We start from the raw sequence: 7,370 nt of genomic DNA, 5'->3' as shown, positions 1-7,370 counted from the left end.
GGTGAGGTGTAACAAAAGAATAGTTGGCAAGCCAATCGAGTTGTCTTAAAAAGCATGAATAATTCGTTAATTTAAATTTAAAACATGAATTTGCACATAGTTTTCGACTCGGAGATGTAATATTTAGTTTTACCCAACTTGTTATTTTATAGCTTATTATTTATTTAAAATTTTATGTCTCCATTTTCAGTGAAACTAAAACTTCGATGTAGAGTTTCCCCTCAGAAATATTTTAAAACAGAAGTTATGTTAAACGGTTTCTCCCATTGAAAAATCTGGCCAAAAACAACACTATTGAAACGAAAACACCTGTTTCCATTATCTTTGCAATAAGTATTACTCGAGGGGTCCGACGTTCATTCAAATCTCGTACAGTATAATATTTTAAATCTTGAAATCTTAAAAATCTTCAAATCCCAGAAAATCTTATAAATTCTTGATAAATCTTTAAATCTTCACAAATCTTTCAAATCCCAGAAAATCTTATAAATTCTAGATAAATCTTTAAATCTTTCAAATCCCAGAGAATCTTTCAAATCCCAGAAAAAAAAACGTTCAATTCATTCTCAAGCTTTAAATCCACACAGAAAGTAATCCGACGTGACTGCTACATTTCTAGAAGCGTTCTCATAGCTGACTACATAAAGCCCGTATGTTCCCGGGGTTTAAGCATGGAACCCTCCCGCGAAAGGACTTCATAGGCTCTTCCATTTACTAGCCTTGAGTCAACCGTTCCATAACTTCCATTCCCATTCTCCATTTTGGACGATACCAAATTGACTGTTTTTGAAGGGGTGATTACTAGTATCACACGAAAAAAAAAGGTTGTATATGGCATGTTTTCAAAGGAGTTTGGCGCAGTTTGTAGCTCCTACAGGGAAGCACGAAATGGGAACGGTGTGGTTATTTCCCATTACTAAATTTCATACTCAAACCTTTGTAACATTGCTTAGAAGTTGGTCAAACTTGCAGCTGGAAATATGGTTTTAAAATTAAGATATTAGCTCGGATAAGTTGCTAATTGTTAAGGATAAATTTACTGAACTGCAAATCGTGATTTATTGTATTGCGAATGCTCAATGGAAACTCAAACGTCAGAAGAATTTTTTGAAGAACAATTTAAGAGACTACCACAACAGGTATCCAAATGCTTACAAATGACGGGTTACGACAATAAGGACGCTTAAGTCCTCTTGAAAGACATTTCGCAAATAGAAAAGTACTTAAAATCGAAAGGGCAGTTTTTACTTAAAATATCACGTAATGACGCTGAGATTTCACTTGGAATTTTCAAAAGCATACCAGAGGAATTTGAATTTATGCCCGGTCACCGCGCTATATTAGATTGCTTTGTACGGAAATTGAAGTTTCTACAACATTCTTTGGAAACAGATAAGGCGCCACAACCACCACATAAGCGACCAAAATGCTCTATTAATGATTCTAGTTGCGAAATTCAACCAACTAAAAAATCAGAAAGTTCTATGAGTTTTAACGAATTAAACTCAAAGATTGTCAAAAATCTATTGGCTTGGTCAAAAAAGCAGGAAGGAGTACATGTTCAACAATTAACGGAAAATATTCATTATCGTGTGTCTGCAAGTCAGTCGCCGGAGATCTCACCAATCATTATCTGTCTATGTTGCAATGCGAAGTTTCATATTACTATTACAAAAGGATGTGTTGTACTTTCAAATTTTACTAGGCACATAAAACAATGTCCTAAACTGAAAAGGAGCGGGAGTTTGTTAAAACAACTTCAAATAACAAATTCATATCTACAAAAATGCGTAGAAATTGAAGATCCAAGCACTTCTAGTCAAGGTATGAATTGCTTACTTTTAATTGCACAATGTTAAAAGAGATTTTAAGTAAAATTGATTTGTGACTTAGGTAATTTAATGTGTAACCTTAATGAAAATGTGAACCATTTGGAAACTGAAGGAAACGAAAAAGATGAAGATATAAGTTCCAGGTGCTCAAGGAAAACTGAAGACACTGAGGAGCGGTAGGTTCTTACACACCTTGGCCTGTATAACGCACACAAAACCATTTTCCTGTATAACAAGCTAGTAGTACTTAGTATTTTCTTGTGTAAAGCTTTGCAAGTAAAACATTTTTTTAATCTAGTCTTCTACTAATTATTAGCCTTATCTGCATAGTGAAACATCCAGAAAATACCTCCGAATTAGTATGAGATTTCATACATAATTTGGAATTTGCGCCTCCGACCAATTACGTAACGCCCTGCCTTCTTGTTTACCAAATTCCCGTGAAACATTCGAATTCTCGCACCATGATTATCATATTGCGCGGAAATTTTATCAAATCTCGGGATAAATTTCATTCGACTTCGAGCGTACCATGGGAATTTGGTAATAAAAAGGCGGGGCGATTGGTCAGAGGTGCAAATTCAAAATTTGAGGGGCAAATCTATGAAATCTCAAAATAATTTGAATTTTAAAATCATTCGGAGGTATTTCCTGGATGAAGGTTGGTCTTATAATTAGAAGAACAGTTAAAAAAATGACTTGATTTTCCATTTCACCCTCCCTTTAAAGAAAAAGTTAGTTATTCGGTTGTGGACTGGATGGAAAACTTTGAAATGGATTATGAAGTGCGGGGGTATGGGAAGGAAGGTACTTATGACCTGGATTCTTACTCTGCAAACCGATTTTTTTCTCCTCCCACCTCATGCTGCGCGCAATTACTGCAGTGACCAATATTTTACTTTTCCTTCCATCCCGCCCCCTATTTCTTTACAGTTATTTTCCTTTAACCATGCATAAATCTATAGCATAGTATGACATTTCTTGGGGAAATCAAACGCTATATAACGGATATCCATATATGCGTCCCATAATTGGTATATGTTGATAGGAAAACCGACCACCAAGCAACAAATACATCGGGGACGATATGGTCCAGAGAGGAAAGACTCAAGAGAAGTCTTCGTAAATCAGCCCAAGATTGTGCTGAAATCACAAACTATTTTCTCTGTCTTGTCAAAATTGAGCAGTTAATTCGAGAAAATGAATCGCTTAAAATTGAACTGAAACATCAATTTAGTGGCAATGGCATAGTGGTCCAAAAAGGTTTGGAACCTAATAATCTTTTACGCCAGCTTTATGAAAACTGTATCAAGAACACCAAGGCTAAGTCCCCTAGGCATGATGATGTTAATAAACATTTCTCAAAATTGTTGCTGATATTTGCAGGAAAACACTGCTATGAATTTATTTCGAAAAACGTCGGTCGGGCTATTCCAAGTGTGAGGCAAGTTGAACGGTTAATTGCTTCTACTACTAAAGCTAACGAGGGGAAATAAGAATTGAAGTCTTACAAAATCATCTAAGAAACTATGGAGATGAAAAGCGTCTGGCAGTGTTGAGCGAGGATGCAACTCGCTGTACAGCTAAAATATCTTATGATTCCGAAACAAATCAATGCGTTGGTTTTGTTCCTAACCTGGACAGCAATGGTTTGCCCATTCCAGGATCTTTCTCATTTAGCGATTTGGGAAAAGCTCATAACTACAGGCATTCTTCAAAGAAAGCTGAGCTAGTGCACGTTCTCATGGTTCAAAGTTTGAAAAAAGGAGTTCCACCATTTGCATTCATGATTTTCGGAACCGATTACAAATATGGAAAGAAAGTCATCAAGTCACGCTAGAAATACGTAGTCAACCAGCTTAAAGAAAATGGAATCACGGTTCTTGCAGTGTCTTCCGACGGAGATCCAAAATATTTACAAGCCATGTGTGAAAGCCATCGCAACAATAAAGTGGTGTCAATAGCAGATATGATTTTAAATGCCCGGGATGCGTCGATCGCGTCTATTCCATTGCTTTTCTTTCAAGAAGCGGTCCACCTAGCAGCGAAAATGTGTACACTGTTAAAAAAGAATGTTCCATATTGAACAGAGTGGCGTTCATTGGAGTGTCCCCGTACGAGCACGGCGTTTTGTTCAATACAGAACACAAAACAAGTGTTCAAAACTGAACGCTAAAAAATGTTCAAAACTGAACGCTAAACAAGTGTTCAAAACTGAAAGCTAAAAAGTGTTCAAAACTGAACGCTAAAAATGTGTTCAAAACTGAACGCTAAAAAAGTGTTCAAAACTGAACGCTAAAAATGTGTTCAAAACTGAACGCTAAAAAAGTGTTCAAAACTGAACGCTAAAAAAGTGTTCAAAACTGAACGGTAAAAAAGTGTTCAAAACTGAACGCTAAAAAGTGTTCAAAACTGAACGCGAAACAAGTGTTCAAAACTGAACATGTTCGTAGTTGTAAGACGCACGTTACGTTGTTCAATTAAGAACTCGTGTTTGATCAACCAACAACTCCCATCTGTTCTATGGCGCGCGGGTTTTCGTTTTTAATAGAACTCGTGTTTGTTCGATGACGCACAGAGGGTTTAGCTTTTGAAAGAACACGTGTCTGTTCCGCTTCGTGCGGACTTTCGTTTAATAAAAACTCTCATTTGTTCAATGGCTCAATGCCTTTCTTTCATTAAAGAACTGACGTTAGTTCTATGACGCACGGGTGTCTGTCCCACGTAGCACGATAATTTGTTCTACTGTCGACGAAGATTTGTTCTTTGGAAAGCAGTTCGTTCTTACGTGTAAATAGGCTTATATGAAAATACCAAAAAAATTAAGAACCCTCAAATTTACAAAATTTATTTTTAACAGTGACGTTACATTATTTGATTAACTATTGACCTTACTGAACCACTTATTTTTTCTGAATTTATTTATAAAACAATTTTTTGAAGGTATTTAAGAGTTTGTTTTAGACCTGGCATATATTGTAATTGAAAAGCGTAGTATCCAGCAAACATACTAATCACAGATGTTTCAATTGAGCTGACATCGAAGCCGACACATTCAATTTGAACTTCTGGGCAACTACTAATATATTCTTCATCAGAAAAGATCATCCTTGGAGTGTTTACGTTATTTTCCAAACACTGTTTATTTTAAAAGTTAGCTTTGCAAGTTAATTGTAAATAGATTATGTTTATACCGTTTCTCTCATCCAAAGATCAATTTTTCTCCAAAGAGAGCAGGCAAAATTAAAAGGCAAGTCTTAAGCTCTAATTCTGTGAAAGGGGCTGTCACAAGTGACTGAAAACAATATTACCTTTGAGTTTGTCCTCTGGCAAAACCTTTTTCTGTTCTCTAAGATATTTAATATGTTTTTGCACACCCCTTTTTTTCTTTTTCTCAATGATGGAAAGTATTTTTCCAGTTAGTGGTAAAAAATGATGGACATCAACTTTTTCGGCCGAAGGACGGATATTTTGGAGATTGTTCAACTCTGATATCAACTTAAAAATATTTTGTAATTAGTGAATTGACCCAAAGTGTCTGATTCAGAGAAGAGTTTGCCTTATCTATTTTTAGAGTTTTGATACCTGATTAATTTTTGTCAAAATTGGAAATTTTTCAACTGCTTCTTTAACTTTGTGGTCAAAGGCATAATTCTGCCTATAACTAGCGGTCCTATTCATCTTTTCTTCTATCAAGGTGTCATTTCGATTCACTTTAGAAACTTCTTTTTTCATTGCCTCAATATGAGCCTCGATGCTGGATTCATCTTTCCCATTTCCAAATTTTATCTGTTTGCCGGACAAATGTTTCAAATTGCATTATATGCAACACTCAGTTTAAGATTTAAGTTCAGAAATTATTAAAATTTATACCATAGGTGAAGTTCTATTAAATTTAGTTTTGGGCTCTAACACAATGGCTCATCTGTCTTTTTTGGAGTACTTTGCAAGTATGCTTTTCCTTCATTTCTCGCACAATCGGTAAATTTGGCATTTTCATCCTTTCGTGCCTAAATTTCATCAATAAAGAACTGTACCAGCTGCTCTGTAAAGAAGCACTCAAGCAAAGTAGTAAATAAATCACAAGACCCTTAGATTTATTTGCGAATTTTTACATATCCATTCCCAATTGGAAGTCTGTCTCTCAAAAATTTATACTTCGTTACGAGGGCTAAACAAACTCTTTTTAATTCATCAGGCTTAGGATAGCTAAGAATGTAGAAATTGTTAAATAAGAAAAATATTTTTATATCACCATATTGAATATAATGATATACATGATTAGAAATAACTTCAGAAAGGTGCGATTATTGGTTACGCTACTTTTACTAAACTAATTTCCCTAAAATTCCCATTTTCGACTAAATATAAACCATGGCGTTCTAACCCTTTAACTTGGATGAATAATTGCCTACTTACATTTGATAAGCACTAACATCCTCAAATAGTACATTTACAATTTGGGATTTATTGGCTCGATTGAAAACCATTTGATTTTTCTCATTTATTAGTAATATAACTAATGGCGGTAACTTCGGTAGAATATAGGGATCAGGTAATTTTTGGTTAAACGTCCAATCGAAAGTATCCAAGCCATTATTGCTGTCATCGTAATTGCCACCTCTTTCTAGTGACATATCAGTAGGGGAATACAATGTAGAATTCTCATGTGGCAAGGAAACAGAGCTATAGTTACATATGAAAAAGAGGTTTGATGTCTATACCAACAAATGCAAAATTAAAGTGCTTACTCTTGCAGATCCTTTCCAGTATTTTGGATTATAATATTCAATCTGGACTCATGCTGCGGCAATGATTCTCCTTCATGGTCAAGCCAGTCATTATATTTTGTGTCAAATACTTGCACTGTGGCAACATCGACAGAAAAAGTCATTCCTAAAGCATGCATGAATTCTTTCAAGGTCCGTCCAGACTACAGGTAGTTTGCAAGCTTCGCTCGCTCGCACGCTTTCTAAATTCGCGCGCCTTGCACGCGCCCTGTCTACACACGGGTTCTCTAGAGAGAGCTAACGCCACGCCTATAAATTTTTAACCTATGAAAACCCTACGTGTTCAGACAGTCTGCTTCTGCTACTCTAAGCAATCTAGGTGCTGGTCTGGTTGAGGGTTGAAATGGATCGTTTACAAAAAGAAATTAACGAAGAGCAATTAATTAAGGAAGTTAAAAGGTTCCCTGAACTATGGAACAATAAGCTCCAAATATTTAGGAATTTAAGAAATAAAGATGCTGCATGGATACGCATATCCGAAAGAATGGGATACACAAGTAAGTTGAGCCAAGGCTTATCACATATTTCAGGCTTTTTCAGACTTTCAGGGTATAATAATTTTAAATTTAGATACCTAATAATGAAATCTGTATTTTGGAATTTAGTTGAAGAGTTGCGAACGAAATGGAAAGCGTTGCGGGACAAATATGTTCGCGAAAAAAAAATAATTACTTCAACCAAAGTCAGCGGAAGTGGTTGAAGTTGTCGTGAGGTTTGGGAATTGTTTCAACATATGGAGTTTTTAAAA

Source organism: Phalangium opilio, unplaced genomic scaffold (genome assembly GCF_054372755.1).
Source record: "Phalangium opilio isolate 3A_F unplaced genomic scaffold, DU_Popi_V2 ptg000094l_1, whole genome shotgun sequence".
Taxonomy (NCBI): Eukaryota; Metazoa; Arthropoda; class Arachnida; order Opiliones; family Phalangiidae; genus Phalangium; species Phalangium opilio.
This window is presented reverse-complemented; position numbering follows the sequence as displayed.